This window comes from Taeniopygia guttata, chromosome 1, assembly GCF_048771995.1.
Source record: "Taeniopygia guttata chromosome 1, bTaeGut7.mat, whole genome shotgun sequence".
In the NCBI taxonomy this organism is placed as follows: domain Eukaryota; kingdom Metazoa; phylum Chordata; class Aves; order Passeriformes; family Estrildidae; genus Taeniopygia; species Taeniopygia guttata.
Window position 1 is genome coordinate 32,882,615 of NC_133024.1, and position 22,717 is coordinate 32,905,331.

At 36.1% G+C, this 22,717-nt stretch overlaps 1 protein-coding gene across 33 annotated transcripts in view; it reads right to left on the minus strand.

Annotated features, from left to right (window-relative positions):
* The window catches only part of TENM4 (teneurin transmembrane protein 4), a 1,535,912-nt gene that overhangs the window by 1,496,605 nt on the left and 16,590 nt on the right, over nt 1-22,717 (minus strand). For 2 of the 33 annotated variants that reach the window (XM_072936936.1, XM_072936951.1), the window contains one exon: nt 2,950-3,094. The exons of the other annotated variants lie outside the window; for them this stretch is intronic. The gene's annotated coding sequence lies outside the window, so the exon portion shown is untranslated. The remainder of the gene's footprint in view (nt 1-2,949; nt 3,095-22,717) is intronic. 33 annotated transcript variants of the gene reach the window in all.

Below are 22,717 nucleotides of genomic sequence, written 5' to 3' on the forward strand. Positions count from 1 at the left end.
ATCTGCGCTGTAAAGGCAAAATGAAATACTAAGTCCAGATATCTCTCTTTCTTCCTCCTACTTCTCTCTGTCCCTCACAATCTGTTAATCTGTACTGGCTTATTTACATTGCAAATAATTTAGAGAGTGAAAACAGCAAGGAGAATGAACAATCCTGCCTGGAGAGCTTAATAGTGTTTCTAGGAGTGATGCATTAAAAGGCAGCAGGTTTCTGAAATGTGGATGGCATATCAAAGACTTCTTTTCTCAGCAGTAAGAACAGCACTCAGTATCAAAAGAGACATGAAATGATGACCACTTCCCATTTTTTCTGTTAGGCAGATGAACCCAACCAATGAGTAGTGATTCTACTCATTCTTCAAGATTAAAGGAAAATACAGTAATATAATAAGATGATAGCATCTATTATTTCACAGAGATCCATTTATAGATGAATAGAATATTTTACAAGGACTTTTATATGTGGCTGTTTGTTTAGGTCACTGTACAAATTCCAAGGTTAAGAGGTTGTAAAGTAACATAGGCAAGAATTTGGCAATAACTTTGAGTTAGAGCTATGTTTCAGTATCTTCAAACTCCACATTTGATAAACCAATGTCTTAAGACACAAATCATTATTGAGGAGGATATATTATTGCTTTGTGATTCACAAAAATTAATAGGACTTTGTATTTTGAAAAGCACTAGCAACAAGCAGGTCAAACTTTGAAAGATTACAGTCCACATATCCACAACTTTCCATGGAAATATCATAAGGGATTTTGTGCCATTTTTTGACATGTACTTCAGAAAAAGGAGCAGTTTTTTCTAACTCCTGGTATCATTTCTGAAAGATGTTTCACTATTAAATTATTCAAAGTCCAGCAGACACCTTTCCTTTTTCCTGATAAAACTCACTTTATTTATATATTTGACCATTTACAGATTAATACACAGTTCTTATTACACATTTAGCTGGTTTTAAGGTGAAAAATCATGCTCTTTATATATTTAAGCATAAACCCATCCTTTTTTTTTTTTTTTCTAACCAGTTTAGCATTCAAACCATGAATGAATGAACTTTTTTAGTTTACTTACTGAACTCACCAACGGTTTTGCCATGCTATGACTGCTGTTTGTGCTATGCTCAGCAGATCTGTGAATTTCAGGTAGTCCCATAGAGTTAAGGAATAGAATTGGATTGTATGTAGCTTCAAACATTAGTCAACACAGTTTTGGCTATAGAAATGCAGCTGCACATAAACCTGTATAAAAATTATGGAATCATAGAATTGCAAAGGTTGGAAAGGACCTCAAGGATCATCAAGCCCAACAATTAACCTAGCACTTCCAAGCCCACCATTAAACTATGTCTCTAAGCATCACATCGATGTGTTTTTGAACGCTTCTGGGGGTGGTGATTCCAGCTTTTCCCTGGGCAGCCTATTAAAGCCATTGAGTGTTACCATCCTAAAGGTGTATTAAAATCTCCAAATACAATTTATGTAGGTGGCAATACAATGGAGCAGGCTTGTTGTAAAGGAACTTTCTCTGAGAAGTAGGAGGTAGAAGCTTTGATCTAATTCATTGAACAAAAGACATTTTTCCAAATGAGGTAGCTAAACTCAGATATGACAGGTAACATTCTCATGCAGTTATTTTAAAAATAGCACCCATTTTCTTTGTCTGACAGAAAAAAAACCCACCCTGCTGATTTATCATTCAGTTGTGTTTTTAAAACTGTGATGTTATTTTTTATTATTATTTTGAGTTAATTATCACACATATTAATGAGCTTTTGAGGTTTCATGAAACACAAGAGATTTTTAAGTCAAATGGGTTAAGGTCTGGTGTATGCAATTCCTTTAGCAGTTCTAAGAAGTCTATCATAAGTTTGTTTTAGTTGGTTGGTTAGGTTTTACCACATAGTGGTTTTTTGCTTATAGAATTAAGAAGCTGACAGTGCTATTTCCCAGGTATGAGGTAGCTTCTAATCTACCACATCTCTTTTCTCCAGTTTTATATTTATTATAATAATATTTGTGTCTCTTTTCAGCTTGTTTTAGATCTAAGAATGCTGGTAAATGGTAGTCTATAGGAAGTGAAAATTATTTAATATTATTAAACTGGTTTAGTTTAATATTGCTGGGTTTACTGGTTTCATTTGCCAGATGTGGTCAATTTTTGCAAATTCTATACATCTGGTTGTCTTCTGTCAAGAAGAATTAATTATAAAAAGTTATGAATTAACTAAGATGTCCGCAGGAAGAGGAAGTTTGAGAGCAGAGTTATTGTTTATCAGCTTTCAAAGACAACAGGTGTTTCTACTTTGTGGGTAGATATGATTTAATTGCCCTACAAGTGTGGATGTTCTTGATCCATGCCAGTGATGTATAGCATTCAATTCTACTTTGCTTTGCAAATTAAAATTCTTGTATATATGACCCAGCACAAACACACTATCTCCAAAAGAATCACTTAGAATCATGGAATCACTGAGATTAAGACCTTTAAGACCATCAAGTCTGACCATCAACCCAGCACTGCATTTTTCATGACTGTCCTAGGGTGACATTATGATGTTTGTATCCCCAGTCGTCTGTTCTGTTTATGCTGGATATTATGTTCTGTGCCTTCAAGACTGGCTCTGAAAAGCAAAGTTTTGTTTTGTTATCAGCCTGCTCCCTCCCCCATGGTCTGCTGGACACACATGGTGGTACAGAGTGCTGCTTTTGCTTTTTGCTTTTGCTTTTGCCTTTGGTCTTGCTCTTTGCTCTTGCCTCCTGCTTCTGCTTGCTTTTGCTATTTTTTTTTTTTTTTTTTTTTTTTTTTTTTTTTTTTTTTTGCTTAGTTAGTTTAGCTAGGCAGTCCGAATTTTTCCCTGGACTGTCTTTCTTTCCCTTTTCTTGGAACACTCTAGTCTTCTCTGGTCTGGGACCTGGGAAACACCAAGAGTTCACACTTTGTTACCTGCAGCAGCCATTCCCAGTGCCAGAGGGACCGATAACAGAGCGACCACTCCCAGGAGAGACTTCCTGAATTTGTCATCTCTTCAGAGGGTGAAAGAGTTTTGTCATCTGGTGTTGTTCATTTTTTGTGCTGGGGAGTGTTTTGCCTGTAAAATAAACAGGTTTTTTCCACTTCTCTCTGAGAAAATTCTTCCTGAACCAGGTGGGGAGAGGGACCATGGGGGTTGGCTTTCTGGGAGCTCCTTCCTGAGGTTTTCTCCCAAATTTGCCGTAAACCAGGACAATGACTAAATCATGTCTGCCATACCCACAATTATTTTGAATACCCCTAGAGATGGTGAATCAAACATTTCCTTGACCACCCTGTGCCATTGCCTGACAACCCTTTTAGCGATGAAACTTTTCCTAACAGCCAACCTAAACCCCACTTGGTGTAACTTGGGGCTATTTCCTGTTGTCCTATCACTTGCCACTTGGGACAAGAGACCATGTCCATCTTTCTGTTTACATAGGTGTCTGATAAGTCATATATATTCTTTGTTTTCCCAAAAAGTAACTTTCTATATCTCTGTCTAAGGTCATGTAACCCTCCTTGTCTATGTCCTTGATAATTTAATGAGCTGTTTTACAATATATTAAAACCTCAGGAGGTCTGAGCAGATATAAGTCAGTTGAAAGAATATTTATAACACTTTTCAACATCAAACTATCAGTCTTTTTTTTCTTCTTTACCCATGGTCCTTAGTGCACTGAAACCCACCGAGAAAGTCTTAAAGTGTGATATACAACTCCCACATTAATTAGAAACTGAGCTTCAAAATACATCTTGCTAAGTCCTAACAAGTCTAAACAGATCATTTGGCTCTGTCTTCCCTAAGTGTGTAAGTATGCCTCTTGTTTCATTCAAAAGAGAAAGGACAGTTGTTAAATGTCCTTTTTTATCTGTTGATATGTGAAGCAATTCTGGGAATATCATTATACCTGTAGCAGAGAGAATTATTCATTTTTATCTTTCAGAAGGGTGTTATTTAGAAGAAAAATGAGTTTATTCTGTTTTTTCTCTTAATTTGGTCTATCTTGTGATCAGTATCAATTTTCCATCGGTCAAGACTCATCACACAAAATTGTTATGCTGACAACATTTAAGGCCAATAAAACAGAATAAAATTGAAAGTAGTTTTTGATTTGTTTTGTTTTGTTTTGTTTTATGGAAACATCATAGGCTCAGACAATGGTTTGGGTTGGAATGACATTAAAAATCATCTGATTCCAACCCCCTTTGCCATGTGTAGGAATGCCACCCACTAAGTCTAGTGGCTCAAACCCCTGCCCAGGGACGTTGCAAAATGTTTTGCACAAGTCTGGGTAGATGTTCTTCCCTCAAAGCTATAACCCCATCATAGAAGACCAGCAAATTTGTGAGGTACAACTTGCCTTTAGTGGAGCCATGCTAACCACCACCAATCACCTTCTTATTTTCCATGTGCTTTAGCAGAGTTTTCAGGAGAACCTGCTCTATCATCTTACCAGAAAAACTGATACTGATCACAAAATATTTCAGATAAACCAAATTAATTAATACTATGTATGTCTTTTTCATTCTTTTGGGGGAAAAAATTAGAAGTGTGAAAAGTTTTTTTTCAGAACTATTGGGCCACAGGCATTTTAGAGTAGATTTTCTTAGCATGTTATATAATTTCACGTTCTATTGCATCAAAAGCTATACTACAGTTAGGACTCATGGTTTTTGCCTCTACCTTAGAAATTCTACATTAAAAAAAATCTAATTCTTGAATACTGTCATAGTCCAATATGAAAAATGAAAAAGTTATAGTGCGTGCTGCATACTGCCACTCTATTTCTTCATATTTATTTGCTTTTTTGTGTTTAGGTCCCTAATTCACCTTGAGATTGGAGCTCCTTTAGTTTAGCTCCATGAATGTGCTATGATCATGTCTACTGAAGACAATTCTGACTTGTCCCAATCCCTGGTTGCTCCTTCTCCTCCAAGTGCTGCTGTCTTCTCTATTTGTGCTGAAAAGCTGATGCTTGCCTCAGGAAAAACCAGAGGAACTGATTCTTGCAAAAAGTAACCCAAAAGAAAAAAAAAAAGAGTAGAAAAAAAAAAAAGATATGTTGGTTTTATTTGGTTTTGGGTTTTTTAAAATATTTTAAGTGGTTTTAGTGACTTATTTTGGTCCGCAGCTGATTTTGACCATTGCATTATAGCTGTAGAATACCCATTATAAAAGAATAGATTTTATATTATAGGAGTTTGGATTGTGAAGAAAGTTTAAGAGATCTTGATTCTGGGGTAATATTACCCAATCAAAATTTTTGAAGTAATTGTCTGATGTATTCCTTATTTATTAGATACTTATTTTTGTTCTTTTTCATTAGAAAGGTCTCCACTGAAGGAAGAAAAACCTTCCACAAGCTATATTTCAAGATTCATTTTACTTGCAGATACACTGGTATGATTGACATGCACACTGATGAAGACTAAGTCAAATTCAAGTTCTAAATCAATAGGGTTTCCTATTAAATGCATTCTTCCTGTTCTCTTGCTCTGCTGTGCAGACATAAAACATGTTAAAACTTGAACTAAAGAGTTTTTCTTTCCCAGCTACAATATTTTTTAATCTGCCATTGCTACTCTTGTAGCAGAAGAAAGTGTAACACATCATAATATACATATATATAAATATATAAACGTATGCATGTGCACATGTTAACAAATACTTTTTTCTCTCTGCTCCCTAAATTTCTCTGCAAAACACTGCTTGTTGGGAAACATCTGTGTACAAAATTTAAATTCATATGATGGGTTTCAAATACATCTAATATGATTTCTTTTGTGGTTGCCATCTGTCATGCAAAAACAAAAGTGATTTTTTCCCCCAACAGAATGAAAAACACATGCATAATATCAACAAGAATCTTTTAAAAAATGTTAAAAGGTCCACAGTGAACACATTCAGCATAAATCTCAAAGGAGGTATGGTTCTTTCTAAATCTCCATATAAAAAGGCTTTCATAGTTTACCAACATTTGATTTGAATTATTCAGCATAAGATAAACTGATGCATTATTTATGTTAAGTGAAGCACATAAAAAATGCCAATTTTATGCCCCCAAAAATATTTGAAAATCTAACTTGAATGCAGCTTGCAATTTATAGCTGATCTCTGTCAACTCATTAGAAGAAAAACTGAGTATGGAAGTTCTGACTCAGTTCAACAGAAAATTGGTTGACAAGTGAAGGTGACTCCTAAACATGCCACTGATCATTAAATAAAGGTACCTCAAAAATTCTTGAACACACATATCCAGAAATACACACTTTTCCATCAACAAGTTCTGTAGCCTGAAATAATAGATCTATTACATGCAAGGAACTCATTGTCACTGAACAATTTTCAACAGAATTCACAAGTTTCAATTTCTGTCACTACCTTTTTGACTATTTAGAAATATACCTATTATTCATGAAAGAACATAAGAGATACTCTTGTCATTATAATACTAAATACAAAAAAGATTGGACAGCCTATTGATGATTAAATAATTGTAAAGGTAGAAAATTATTGTTCTGCTCATTAGCATGCAATGTGAATGAAGAAGTTAACTGTTATTTTAAGCCATCAGGCCAAACTTTGAGAACTGGACACTTTTGACATTTAGGACTAATCCAGCTGTTGAGGAGGCAGAGGGAAGTGGGAAGGCAGTGGTTGAATCAATAGATATTGTCAACCTCAATTTCTTTGTATGCAAAATCAGGGAATATTACTTTTTCAGTCCTGTTGCAAAGCAATAAAGTTCCCACTGACTGATTCTGTTGCTACTTCTATTTTAGCTAGTTTCCTATAGGGAAAATCAATCCATTTTATCCCTTTGGATAGTTTCCTCAGAATTACCTAGACAAAAGTCACAGTTTATTCCTTAATTTACAGCCCCTAAAGACTGATCAAACCCTTGCAACATCTTCCTTTCTTTTGTCCCTATCTGATTATTACTGTTTACAGAGAAAATAAGGAACTAACTTACTCATCTCTTCATTCCATGGAAAATAGTATTTTTGCCCTCTTTTTTGCTTTGACAGAACTAACAGACACATCTGTTGTTTCCAAGTTTTCTTTCCTCTTCCCTCATGTTGCCGTGACGGTTTGTGTGATAAAGATTTATTGCCATATTTTTCCCCTTATCACCTATGCTAAACCAAACTTTTCCTCTAAAAAACTTTAAAGTCCTTCATCAATATACCAAAAACTAAAGTTGAGTATGTCTTCAATTGCCTACAGATGTGAAGTATATTTGCCATTTCTCTACTGTACTTCTCAAGTGGTTATTCATCCCAATGCATGGATTTAATGAAAATTGTCATGATGGTAACTTAAATGCAAATTATTCTCATATATTTAGTAATTTTATTTATTTCAGTAGCTGACCTAATCCATAAAAACTCAAGATAAATTCCAAACATTAACAAGAATTAGAAAAGAGTACAAACTTTTTCCATATTTTACATGAGACACACTGAAAAATCCAATATAAACATAAACATGTCAGGCTGTTATACATTTGCTTATCTGTATTCTTTTGTACTGGATAAGCAATTCAGTGTCTTAAAAAGACTGTTATCATACTGTTGCCCATCTGTAAAGATGAACCAGTTGAAGTCAAGTATGAAACCTATACTAGCCTGTGCTTTCATAATATTCAGTATAATTTTACATTTTCTAAAGCTTGAGTAACTGACCCACATAATTCACTAGTCAAAATAATTTTGCAATTCTGGGAGTGTTTTCTGGGCTGAAGTGTTGAGTCTAGACATATTGCTGCTTAGTTATCTATTTTTCTTTGCTTTGCAAAACTGGGTTATAAATTGCAGAATTTGTTCTCTAGGAAGCATATGAAAACATATTGGCCATTCTGACAAGAGACAGATAGATTTATTTTTGCCAGCACTGTCACATGTGGGCTGGATCCAGTAGAATGCATCTGGGATAAACAAAGCTTGTTGGCAGATCATTATTAACAAAGGACTGATCCTATTAAGAGCATGAGAACGATCTGGGGCTTTTCTGCTACAAGAGGTGCCTTGGAGGCTAAATTTAGCCTGCATAACAAAGGCATAAGAGCAATCTTCCTCTCTTTCTCTTTCTTTCTCTCTTTCTCTTTCTCTTTCTCTTTCTCTTTCTCTTTCTCTTTCTCTTTCTCTTTCTCTTTCTCTTTCTCTTTCTCTTTCTCTTTCTCTTTCTCTTTCTCTTTCTCTTTCTCTTTCTCTTTCTCTTTCTCTTTCTCTTTCTCTTTCTTTCTCTTTCTCTTTCTCTTTCTCTTTCTCTTTCTCTTTCTCTTTCTCTTTCTCTTTCTCTTTTATTCTGCTTTATCTTCATTCTCTTTTGTTTTCTTCTTCTTTTGCCTCCTTCCTTCCTTCCTTCCTTCCTTCCTTCCTTCCTTCCTTCCTTCCTTCCTTCCTTCCTTCCTTCCTTCCTTCCTTCCTTCCTTCCTTCCTTCCTTCCTTCCTTCCTTCCTTCCTTCCTTCCTTCCTTCCTTCCTTCCTTCCTTCCTTCCTTCCTTCCTTCCTTCCTTCCTTCCTTCCTTCCTTCCTTCCTTCCTTCCTTCCTTCCTTCCTTCCCTCCCTCTGTTTCTTCCTTTTTCTCAAAACATTTCAAATTCTTCATGGGAAAAAGGGGTTAGATGAATTCTGAATATGATGCAAGTTTAAGGACAGACTAAGTAGAAGTTTTAACATTTTTAGGCGACTCTTGAACCTTTCAGCATGTGAAAAAATTATAGACACTTTCAAGCTAGAAGTATGTTGAACTCATACATCTTGAAGGATGATTTAACTAGAAAGGAGGGGAAGAAAAAGAATGCAGGGATTTCCATATTTGACACCAGCAGTCTCTGGAGATGTCTCCACAGTACATTAAATTACTTCATCAGCCTTTCAAACTATGATCTGCTGTTTGATATCACTTTCCTGACTGCTTCAGCTGCAGTGCTTCACAGACACAATATGCAGTTTGTGGTTATCTGATCTGTCCTGGGCAGTGCCCACAGTGCCCCAAAGTAACCAAAGCATACAACAGAAATTAAAGCTGAACTGAAGAAGGAAGAAGCAAGGTCTGGCATTTTTGGAGTTAAATAGCAGAGCATCAACAATCACAGGATAAACCCCTCCATATTTATTCAAAAGCACATGACACTAATGATGCCATGGCACTGTATTAATGGCACAGGTAAGAATATGACCCAGGAGGATCCAGATGTGCTGTGATGTTCTGTGACATCTTTAAACTAAACAAGATTAAGGGTGAGGATATTTCAACTTCAGGTTCCAGAAATTTGTTCTTATAGTAATTAATTCAGTACTTAAGGGTTTCATTATTCTTTCATATACAGTTCCTTGTATCAAGTGAGATTTTATTCCTCAACAAACAGCAGCTTCAGAGGTTGACCAGATTGTCTATAAGAAATTACTAAAGTAGAAAAAAACATAGGCTTCCTCTTTTCCTTCGAAGTCTCTCTTTCTACCTGTGATGACTTTGTCACTTCAGTGCACCATTAATGGATGTGTTTCATAATCCTTGTAAAAGGCAGAGAGGGTTTTTTTAATTAGATGTTTCTAGTATTTAGAAACATCTTGGGATTATTAAGCATTTAAAATCCTTCAAGGAGAAAATATTTATTTGAAGAAGTTCTCAGTTAAAAAAAAAATATTTGAAAAGGCACATTATTCTAAAAGTATCTGAAAGTTGATGTGTGTGAGAGAGTGACTCATTTTTTTCCAAGGGACTCTAAGAAAGCTTTCAGGAAGAGAGAGAGATAAACTATATGATACTAAATGTTGAGAGAGAATAATGTTTCTGTTTCTCTCTTATAAAAATTGAGTAATGCTGTGGGGCTTCTTCTAGCCTTGGTAGATTTTCTACAGCATCTCTTTTATGTACTTTAGGCATCTGAACTGCATAAAGAAAATCCTGCAGCACAGAAGAGGCCATCCTCTGCATAAGTGATGTACCACGATATTTTATTCTCTACTCCTTTCAGAGTTAGGTCCAAGAGCTTCACAGTCTTTACAGGCAAAATCATGAAGAAAGGGGAGAAAGAGGTAAAATGGAGAGAAAATAAATTTAGAAATGTCTGCTGAAGCATAGTAAATATGCAATTATATCTAGGACCAATATAGCCAAACTGCCCTTAGAATCTGTCATATGCACTTAAAAATTAAGAAATAGAGAGTATTTGAATATTTTATAGAATCACAGAACAGTTTGGGATAGAAGGGACCTCAAAGATCATCAGTCTCATGCCATGGACAGGGACTTCTTCTGTTGCTAAGACTCCCATCTAGCCTGGCCTGGAACAATTCCAAGGATGTGGTATCATAATTTTCATAAAAAATGAAAGTCAGATTTCACTTAGGAACCACATATACAGGACTGCCTGTATGCTCTTAGTTGGAACTCTCTCAGGAAGTGCATACAAGTGCATACAAGTGTGATCTGATACCAGCTGTCAGGCTCTTCTGCATTCTTCTGTGTGGAGGAAATATCAGCTGAGCTAAAGCTCATCCAGTCTGCTCAGGACCAGTTGCTGGGAAGAAGTTCCTCTTAGAGGGAACAGCCATGGTATTTAATCCTCTCACTCAAACAGAAGGACTGTAGGAAAAATGCCTATTTGGAAAGTTTTCATGGCCCTTGCTAACTCTCAAATCCTCGTCCTGACAATTTTATGGAAAAAGTCCATTTGGAATAGGCCACTACCATCTAAGGGAGTACTGGAGTAACTGAATAGAATTAATAGTGGGACTCCAGAGCCAAGACCAGCCCTGTTTAGTTCATCTGTCCACAAAAATAATAGCCATCTCCTCATTCCTTCTGCCTTCTTTAACAGCTTATCTGCTGTCTCTATTTCCTAGAGCTAACTTCACTCTCACCTTAGTACAATTTGCAAAACCCACTTCTCTCACCTTGAATTCACTGGTATGAAGTAATTGAGACTCAATTCCATGCACTCTCCAGCACATCATCAATCAGGAGTTCCTTTTTAATTAAATTGCTGCCTGGTTTTGGCTTTCTCATCTGTTCAGCTAACTATACTTCTCTGAGCCTGCATTTACTTGTACAGATATCTCCTGTAGAGAGAGAGATGATGCTCGGCCCAGGCAATGGCTGATATTCTCAAGAAACCAGACAGAAACCATCAAAAAAAAATTCTGAGTGGAGATTTTTCAATACTTAGATTTTCTTTCACAGATTGTACTTCAAAGGCAATTTTCCAAGGCTTTATTTGGATATACAATTCCTTTCATCCACCAAGGCAATTCCTCATTTACATTGTCCTCTCTTAATTTTAGACTTCAAAGTAATTACTGTAAGGACTCAGGGTCTCAGACTTTTGACATCTGTAAATGCCTATAGCATTATTATCCCCACTGGCTGTGAAAGCAAATCTTTGTGATGAACATAATATGACAGCCTAAATATATCAAGTTTTAAGAGCCAAAACTCTGCCCAAATCATGGTGAGTACTGACCCCACTTCATTTATAGAATTAGATGGTGTATATAGCGCATGTCTGTAGAGAGCATATGGTAAAGACAGAGAATACATATTGTAATTTTCTATTTAGCTTTGCTTAATGCATTGCTGAAACATGAGGAATTTGTCAGTATTATAAGTGGGTGGGACATCCATTCCATCTCTAGGAATTGGTTGAGCATCTATTTATTCCTCAGAGTTCATTGTTGGAGAAATCAGACAACAGGGCAACAGATATAATTGCAAAGAATGGACATAATTCCTTCTTCTGGGGTTGTAAGTGAATAGGTATGACTTCTCCCATGCAATAGGATGAGTTCATTAAGACTTATTATTTTTTGCTTTGTGAGGGGAGAAGCATATTAGTAATTAGACCAGACAAATAGAACCAAACTGATTCAACAACTACTGCAGTGCCAGAGGGAAAGACACAGTTCTGTAAAGACCAATTTCCAGCCTAAAGCCATTCACTTAAGAGAGTGATAAAAAACCTTCTGTGATTTTCAACTGCCTTTAGTGCTGAGAGAGAACTTGACAAGGCTGCAAGTGAACCAGACAGGGAAATATACTGTTTATTTTTGTGCTGATTTATTTTTTGCTTTGTGTTGATGTGCAAGATAAGCTGACAATGTGATCTTTCCTCATCTATGAAAGGAGAAATGAAGCTTTTATCATATACCTCAGAAAGAAACACTGTGTTTGAGTAAGCTAAATCTATTGCTCTGGGCTGTCCTGTGTCACAGCTCCTTTATTATCCATTAACTTAGATAATGCTAGATATCATGTCTTTCATAGAACTCTTTATCTTTAAGTCTTCAGAAGCCTAGGAATAAATACAATTCTTTCATTTTATAGATTTTCGTCAAGGGAAGAGAGGCAGATGTGTGCAGTAAAAAGGAGCCACAAGACTGAATTTTTAGAAATTACTCTTATAGATTACTGTCTACTATTCCTGTCTCATCAGAAACCTTGCAAATACCTGTATTTCCTCATAGTTTTGTTTAGAGAAATGGCTCTGCAAATTTTGAGAAGACACTGAAAGTAATCCAGACCAATTTTTCAATTATGATTTCAGCTGCAACTAAAAGGCTGCATATAAACAATAAAAGCATGCATGTAAATTATGTGATAGATAAACTTAACTATAAGCCATTCAATCAAGATTTTCTCCAGCAGCAATTAATCTTGTCCTTGAAAAACCAAGCAAGTGAGGGTTGTGCTAGCATTACTACAATGATTATATTTCTCAGGAGTGATGCTATTCTAGCATTCTATTTGTCTGATAGCATTGTCCAATAACTCAGCATCATTTGTTATCAATTTCTTGTACAAATGCTACCATCATAATAAGCTAATGATGCCATCAATACAAGAAGCATTGCCACATATCCTCATCATTGCTCTTTGGGGGACCATCAGCTCATGTTCTGCCTCTCAGTAAAATCTCTGCCCTTCTGCCTGCTGACAAAAGCTATTTCCGAGATAAGAGCAAGAACTCCTATCTGATCAAAAGCAATTAGTAATAGAAAAACACACCTATGTATAAATAAATCAATACAAAATTACATAGGCACAATCAATCCAACACTCCTCATGATAGTTTGATTTGCTTTATATCTCAGCTTATGTATAATTTTTCTACATAAGTATGTATTCCCTTCTTATGTTAAGGTCTGAATCTTCCAAGACAAAACTTAGGATGTCTACAGACAGACACTTCAATTTCTGTTTTGTCCTTAAAACTTCTCTAAGTTTTATAGAGTTAAACATAACATGGAATGAATCAGATATTTTTCAGAATGGTCAGAATAGGCTTGAAGAACAAGTTGCATCTTATTTAGGTTCACCTTGTGTAAACCATTGGGAATATGAGCAGCTAACAGGATGAGAGCATTGAAGTTAGTCAGCCTGGAGGAGAGAAGACTCTGGGGAGACCTTACAGCACCTTCCAGTACTTAAAAGGGCTGCAAGAAAGCTGGAGAGGTACATTCTATAAAATCATGTCATGATGGGACAAGAGGGAATGACTTTGAACTGAAAGAGGAAGGTTTACTTTAAGTATTAGGAAGAAATTCTTCACTGTGAGGGTGGTGAGGTACCAGCACAGGTTACATGGAGAAGCTGTGATGTCCCACTCCTGGAAGGGTTCAAGACCAGGCTGGGTGTGGCTTTGAGCAACTTGGTCAACCTCAGTGTAAGGACTTGAAGATCACAATTGTTTGTCTTAAACACAGAAGGCCAGAAGGAACTTGCCATAAGAAAGCCACCACAGCAGGAACTTGAGATAAGTATAAGGAGGAATTTGCAGCAAGAAGGCATTCACCTTGCAATGCCAGATGATGTCCGGTTAGCACATCTGGACAAAAAATGTAGGAAAATAAGCAACTGCTCATACAAATATCACCCCAAGTTTTGGGACAGAGACTATCTCCAAGCACCACCAACCACCAAAGCTCCAGATTAATTTCTGTGGTCTTCCACCAGAAAACTGTGTATGATCCATCATGTAAAAACTCCCTCCTCCAGGGGTGGTATCTGAGCATTGCCCTGTGAACCTGAATGCATATTAACCCACTGAACTCTTTGTTTCTTTGGCTTCCTCCTTCCTCAATGGATCAAGACTGCACCCACCAACAACCAGGTCTTATTGCTGGATCTATGGGTGTTGATATATTTCCTCTCTGCTATCCACTCTTATCCTTTCTTTCTCTTTCTTTTCCATATATATTTTCCTCAGACTTTTATATTGCTATATTACTATAGACAACAACTAAAATTGCTACATACCTCTTTTCCATTACAACCAACTTTTTCTAAAATATGCATCTATATTTACACCAGTCATTCAGTGTCATTTTATTATAATCCATGCCAAGGGATATATTTGCAAGAACCTCAGTTACCCTCATCTTCTGGGACGAGTCAAAATAGACAGGAGGCTAGGAAATAAATGATCTTTAAGGTCCTTTTCATCCTAAACCATTCTAGGAGTCTATGATATGTGAGACTTTTGAAAGTTAGAAACATGTGATTTTGTAGAATGCATTCATATCAAGCTGCACTTATTTTCTCTGAGCAAAGAGCAGCAGCTTCCAAAAGATATTATTAAAAAGTCATATTTTCTACTGTACTAACACATTACTCCTAGACTATGTAACATTGTTTTTGAGGGGATAGCAATTGGTTTCACTCATGAGTGATAGTAGTATCAGGTCTATGGCTAATTTCTATAATAGGAGAGAGTTTGTCATTGCACCTGGAAATATTTTCTTGGAACTTGCTCCCATTGTGCTTGCTTAATCCTCATGACTAATGCTTCTGTTATTAATGGGTCTTTCAGTTCACAGTGTTAAGTAACTGAGTAAGAAGTTACTAAGTAAGAAGTAAGAAGCTGAGTAAGAAGCTGCCTTAATATCTTCATAAACGTTACCACAAATTTAAGGAAAAGGGAGAGCTATGAATATGTGCATTGTCTTTGGTGACCAGGCTCCTAAACTAAGATCTTTAGAAGCCTAAATAGGTAAGGTGAATCTGAATTCACTTAAGTACTACTAAATTAAAAATTAATATCATCTCATGTGGGTGCAAACTGTTGGGAATTTTCAGACTACAAGGAAGAACTGTTATTCTTGTGTGTTATGTGGAAGAGCAGTCTGCATGTACTAAGTAGTATTTCATTTTCTTAAAGATGTGTTTATTCCTGCTTTCTCAAGGTAAATATATCTCCAAAAACCTGCTCCAAATTCTATATTGGACATAATCTTTTCTCTACCCGTTCAATTTAGCCACAGGTACTCTGGCTTTAGCACGATATTATTAAGTTTGAAACATATGCACCAAAACTATTTAAATTAGTTGTTAATTAGTCAGTGCTTAAACAACAACACATTTTCTCCAGTGTACTGTTCCAATACTAATAACTTGTGCTCTTCCCATCTGTTCGAATCCACCTGTTACCATTATTTTAAACTGAAAAGTTTATGAGGAAGGAACTAATCTCATAGTGTATGTTCATACCCAGAAACAATGATAATGGTTTGTGTTCCTATGACAAGGCACATGTTAAACATTTTCCTTCAGTGTTAATATTGTAAACTGAAATTCATACCAGAAATGAGACAAGGATGCTTTGAGGCAAATTGGATGTTACATTTTTTGAGGGGGGGGAGGTGCCAGTAAGAAAAATACATACTATTTCCCCATGGCCACATGTTTTTATGAAGTTAATATATAAGCTTTTCATGTATATTCCACTAAATAACAGCTTAATGCTGACAGCATGAGATTAATCTTCTGGTTATCTGAGCATCTTCCATATTATATTCTTAAAAGCCCTGCAGGTTAAAACCTGCAGATATTTTCATTCTTAGTAAGCATTTTTCCTCAAAAAAAAAGTGATTTAAGACAGGGAAAACTATGGAACATGGGAAAAGGGAACCATTGGTATGAGCCAGTACTATTGATCTGCAGTTTGTTAATATGTCTTCTGAATCCCTGCTATAGTTCTCATTCCACATCCCAAATTAATTGTGAACATTTTTGCTTCAAAATTTCCAATTGAAAAGAGTTTTTCATTGGCATTTCTGGCATTTATGGATTTTTGGGGTTTTTTTTAATGCAAAACATAAAGAGTCCTGGTGGGAAATGCACTAGAATAAAAGAATCAAGAATTTATGTCCAAACACTTGTGTAATCAAGAAAAAAAGAAAAAAGCACACCTGACAATAAGTAGTATTTCTCCCCCATGAATCCCAGAAAATATCCAGAGCTGTATAATCAACACAAAGAAATTTCATTTCTCTGTTGTGACTCTGACTGGGAGGTTGCACATTTTCTTATAATTTCCACTATTAGTAAGACTCCTGCACACAATACTATTTTGCAGAAACTGAACACAATGTAGTTACAAGAGAAACAAAGTTTTACTTTCACATTTCAAGGAGAAGCTCATGGCCTACAAATAAGTCAGGTGCTGTCTCAGTCTGCACTTCTGCAAGGTATTTCCCATCAAATTATTATCAAATCACTATGGAAGATTTACACAAGTTTTTTGTCTGAAAGAAACTTAATATTTCATCCTTTATTGTAGCTGCTGTGTTCTGGAAAATACATATTTCTGGAGTGAAAAATTTAATAATTTCATATCATTTGCAACTCTTTAATATTACTTGCAACTGATGCCACAATCACAGATCATACATTTGATAAAGCCAGATCTATGCATACTGAGCAGTATCAAAAATGTCTCTATCATTTGGCAGTAAGGACATAAAGAGAGGTGTCATTCAGTGTCAGTAGAGACCTGTCACATGCTACTGTTTCTGTTTCATAATCATTCTGGACCAACCACTGTGGTTTACTTCTCACTTGGAACAGACAGCTTTTTCATTTCCCTGCGAAGTCACATGGGATACAGGTGCTGCTATATCCAGGCAAATTTTTATAAGCAATTTCCAGTTAATTTTCTTGTTTTCTCCAGAGATTTAAAACACAGCTAATCAAAATGAAAAACATTTCCTGCCTCTGCCAGTAACTTTCATTTGATTCTACAGAATTGTCATAATTAACCAAAAATCATGGATTCTGCTATTCCTGTATAGCCTGAAATAGGAATGAGGATCCAAGTATCATACGCAGAATATGTCCTGCCCTAAGGACTTTGCAGTTGAAATTGAGGTAGTGTGTAGGCAGGAACAAATAGCAGGGAGAGTAAAATGCAGGTAACAGAAGTAAGATTGAACAGATAGTGCATGTTTTGACAAGTAAAACTACTAAAAGCACTACTTAGAGAATAGACAGGTTGCATGAATAGCAGGAGTATTTTTTGTCTTTGCTATGTTACTATATTTACAGAAGGGTCTAGCATATAAGAATAGGTTAAATGGAACTACAGGTGCTCTAGATGTACAGCATGGTATTGTTTGACTGAGAGATAGTCTGTGTGTGGGAATACAAGTACTTCTGAAAGGCATTGTACTTTCAAAAAATACCTTCTGAAGTTAAAATCTCTGCCTGCTCTTCCTGTCACTGTGGAATAACTACTTTCCTTTATGGGTATGTAGGTCGGTATGATGGGTACTCACCCTGAGTACCTGAGGAGGGACTTTACTACAAGCTTCCTTCCACCCTCACTATTGTTTGGATTGCCACCTTCTAGTCGTAGGAGTAAATCAAAGACAGGTTCTGCTGTCTTTCTGCCTTGGTATTTCTTGAATACAAAACAGAAATTACATGTGTCCTACTAGTGATATAAATACACTATACACTACTGATTTTCTCCTCTGAATCCACTTTCAATTGCACCAGAAGGTGAAATCCAGTAGTATAATGGTATGTACAGTGGTACCAAGGTCTGAGTCCTGAGAGTGCCTTCTACTGCATTGAGTTTGGCAAAACTTTATCCTGTCTTGTTCTGATATGTAAAAATATGCCTGGGATTAAATAAAAACCAGAATAACTCCACATAAATATTTCTGATTTAGTACCACCAAGGATTGCATTAAATTAACTCTTCTGCAGAAAAGGTCTAAACTTAAATTTAGCCTATTTTAAAACAGGCTCTTATACAGTGCAGTAGTTGTACAAAGTATTCTCTAGGTAACTACAAAATTTTTAGGGCATCATCTAGCACTTTCTGTAAATCAAAACTCACTCCTAAAGGCTACATTTCCATATGGCAAGTATTCATCATTTGCTGTAATACACTTCAAATAAAAATTTAGCTTTGTTCTTGGGACAAGTCCTGAGAGGTGTCAATGACCCACAACTTGCAGAGTTCTGAGAACTAACTGGCATTTGGACTCATGCTAATTTTGTTGTTAAAATATATGAGAGACATACTTCTTTAGTTACAGAGAGAGAAATATCATTATTCTATCTTGCTTTGTTCATTGTGGTTTCATGAAGCAGGTTGGTTTATATATAATGTGTGCATTCATGAATTTTTGTGTACATATATATATATTTATTTATTTATTTATTTATTTATTTATTAAGTAAAAATGAGAGATTTTTATAAGCAATGTTTGTATTTGGCATATAATGTAAAGTTCCCTAACTAATTCTCCCAGGTTTTTCAGGGTCTCCAAATTCCCATTTGTGCAGAACATTACTTAATCTAGGGAGGTGATTCTCCCAACTCTACAATCATGAGATCTCCCCTGGAGTACTGCAATCCACTCTGTAATTCCTACATAAGAAGGATATGGACAAGTTGGAACACATACAGATGAGGCCACAAAGAAGGTCAAAGGGCTGGAGCACCTCTGCTATTAAGGCAGGCTGAGAGATTCGAGCTTGTTCAGCCTGGAGGGGAGAAAGTTCCAGGTGACCTAGCACTATGAAGTACCTAAATGGGCTACAAGAGAGCTGGGGAGGAATTTTTGACAAGGGCATGGAGCAACAGGGCAAAGGGCAATGATTTCAAACTGAAAAAAAAGCAGGGTTAGATTAAATATTAGGAAGAAATTCTTTACTGTGAGGGTGGTGAGGCACTTGCACAGGTTGCCCAGAGAAGCAGGCTGCTCTGTAGCTGGCCCATCACCATAAGTGTTCAAGGCCTGTTATTACTGATCATCACAGTGGTTCCCTGGAGAATTTGATATTCTTCTGAATGAGCTTTTTGTTCTTTATAAGCAAAAACTTTGTGATAATCCTATTAAAAATTGTGAACTATACCAGTTAATCCTGCTCCCCATGAAATCAATGTTGAGACTCTGACCAGAGAACTAATATCACTGCCACAAGTCCTTTTAGCTCATGTGGCCTCTGCAAGTGTCCTCTAAGCTCAAAAACATTGCTCAAATTCAGCCTCTGGAAAAACTTTTTGAGAGCTTGAAAGTCTTTTTGGCTCAACTCTGTTTTGGGTGCAGGTCAAATTTAAAATGTTATCACTCACCTTGGAGAGAGCTATATCTGCTAGGAATCACCAAGCTATAGTCTGGGATTTTGAAGACCCACCTTTCAGTGCAGCATATCCTTTGCTAAAAATAGCATCCAGTATCTACTGAAAAATATTACCTATAAAAACACATTTAATTTCAAGCAACTTAATTTCTCCTCTTTACCTATGTAAGGATGTTAACACATAACTGAAATAGTTTCCTAAATTTCTTTGAGATTCCTTATACAATGGTTTGCTTTAACTTTTCTTGAGGAAAGTGATGAGGTTTTAAAGATATCTTTTCCAAACAGAAATGCTCAACACCATGCTAGAATAGCAACACAAGAGAAGCTTCCAAACATGGCAGCAGATATTTGTAAAGTTTTTTAAAAAGCAATATGGATATGATTGAGAAGTTTTATTTTATTTTTCTCTCTAAGGAAAATAGTTTCTTAGCTGGAAATCATAAGGCAATTTAATTAGTTGGAATCTTATTAAATGCCTTTTTAACCCAGTCACATTAATAAATACTAATTACAGGAAAGAAGAAGACGTAGGAAATATTTTACAAACAAATTGATGGAAAAAAAACCTATAAATATTTGTGAGTTTGAAGGGAGTTTTATATTTTTTAATGTGTGTGTGTCTGTGTGTGAAAAAGTACAGAACACAATGAAGCTGTTCTAGATGCTTCTTTGAGATTGTAATGCTGCATTTTGAAAGAGAATATGTCATGGAATAGGCTCCACTAAATTCTGGGTAAACAAAATGCTTGATGACTCAGAGTACTGTAACTTGGAAGAGAAAGTCCATACCGCTTCTGAAATATTGATCATGAGCATATTGCTGGGAAAACTTGAAAGTTGAAGAAACATTTGACAAAATTCCATTTACACAGCTTCTAGGACAGCTAAAACTCCTTTTCTATCCAGCCCAAACTTTTCTATATTCTCCTTATTGAAAGTACTTTACTCCATTTACCAAATAATTATAGTAACTCCATAAAGAAGGGGAAAGTAGTTGTCTATTTTACACAAAGAACATGGAAATCCATGTAGATCACTGATGTGAAAGTCATGTGCTAAGTCTCTTGTTGTTATTTAATCCAAGATCTTAAAATTTGAAGGCCATACCTTCCAGTTTCTCAATCATTCCATTTTCTTCATTTCAGTAGAACAGTGGCCAAAAGCAATTTATGAAGCAAATACATTTTAAAAATAGGAGTATCATATCATAAGCACAATAATAATAATTTCCTACTCTTTATGAAGAACTGAATATCAGTCAACACTAATTACCAAATCATGTTGCTCAGCCTGTCATTAGCTGGATGTCCAAACAGTTAAACAGTTTGGGGGCCAAAATTTCAGGAACTGATTGTGAATACACATTTTCATGTATCACTTAATCTCTAGAGAAGCCTAAAATTTTTCAATTGTCTCTATTTTAGACTACAGTGTTCCATAGCTGCCTATGCATACATAAGTTCCTTGGTATAAGGAGCCCCAGACTTCATAAAGTGGACAGAATTTAGGTACCTGTGCACCACTGGAATTTTGAAATTAGCAAGGAGGTACATCAAAACAAAGCCTTTGAGAGGTGGTTTCTGAATAGACATGATTAACTTGGTCAGCTTTAGGTTTTCTCCAGAGCTAGGGGCAATATAGATGGTGCCATATAATTTTTGAAAATCAACCACAAACTTTCTTGACATTATATGCTGATTATCAGCCTCAAGACACACACCATGTACATGTAGAACTGGAGGCAGACTTATAAGGAATCCAGGGTAGTAAACAGAGCATCTCCCCACAGTCCTAGTTCTGCATTGCTGGATAAGGCTACATATGCAGGAGTTTCAAAATGTGCTGGATGCTCCAGCTTCCTTATACCTTGCTGTCCTGTTTCATTTTTGGCAGCAGTTTCGGGCTAACCACCACCTTCATCCCAGCACAGTCCTCTACCTGTACAGATACACATGGACTTCTTACAAACCACGTGTCATTCAGAAGCCAGGGGGAATAATTGAGAAGGACACAGGAAACCTGGCTGGCTGCATAGTGCTCAGCCCAAGAGAAAGAATCTGGACATTTCAAGAGTATACTCTGATTGCCACTCAGTGGTCACATATGGAACTTTCAGAATGTCCCTGGATTGTTAGTTTTTTAACTCAGTAATCATTCACAGTAAAATGATGCTCCCAAACATTCTTCCCCCAGGAATAATTAGTGCAGGAATTTCTAGTGCAGAACCTTCATGCGTTAGCAGGGTGAGGGGAGTAAGAATACCCAGCAGTAAGTACACTTTCTCTTCCACTTGGGGAAGTATCCTCATTATTTCCACTTAAAGTTAAGAGCCAGCTTGGACCCAGATGTTTCTATCATAATAGTTTTTTCTTATATCTATTACTAGGCACTTGTCCACAAAGGACTATCAATATACTCTTTCTCATAACTGGCATCCACAGAGCCCTTTCTTATGTTAGATTGCAAAACTGAACTGCAATCCAGGCTGTAACTAAGAGAAATGTTTGTTTCAGAAGTTTAGAAATGCTTCTAATGATCATTAAACCATTTAAACATGTGAAAACAAGTTCCAGTGTGTATGAGGCAACTAGGAGTAATATGTCCTGTAAATATTTGTTGCAGTTTTATCTCTTTGCATGACTCAACAGCCATTTTTCTTGTGTCCTGATTGAGATTTAGACAGCAGACAGCTTTTCTACAGATATCAAAGCATAGAATCCATATTTCTAATGATTACTATAGCATTTGGTTCAACCTCCTTCAAAAGAAAGCCCCTTTTCCCATGCTGTAGGTACAATTTTTCCAGTATTATATATGCTATGAGTGACTTTGAAGTTAATAAATATTACTGTGCCATTTAAAATAAAATAAAGCCTTTTCAGTGGGAAAAAGATTAACTTCAGTAGTATATAATATATGGCTTTATCCCCTAGTAGTGGTTTCTGGAAGTTACTGTTGTTAAAAGAAATTTTTGAGTACAGCAGTGGGTTTAGGTTATGGAGTATGTGAGTTACAAAAGAAAATTATCTCTCTCTCAAAAAAACATTAAGTTTATGAGATAAGAAGGGCCTGTAAATGGCCTTTTAGAGCAAAAATTTGGAGCACATCAAAATTCTTGGAAAAACAGAGGCAAAATAATTTTTTATGCTTCCTATTTAGAACAAGATTTTTTTTCTTTTATGTCCAATAAAATATATGAAACATGGAAGAGCTTTACTTCTTAATTATAGAGTCATAAAATAGTAGCATGATTTGGGTTTGAAGGGATCTTAAAGACCATCTCGTTTAAACTCCCTTGTCATGGGCAGGAGC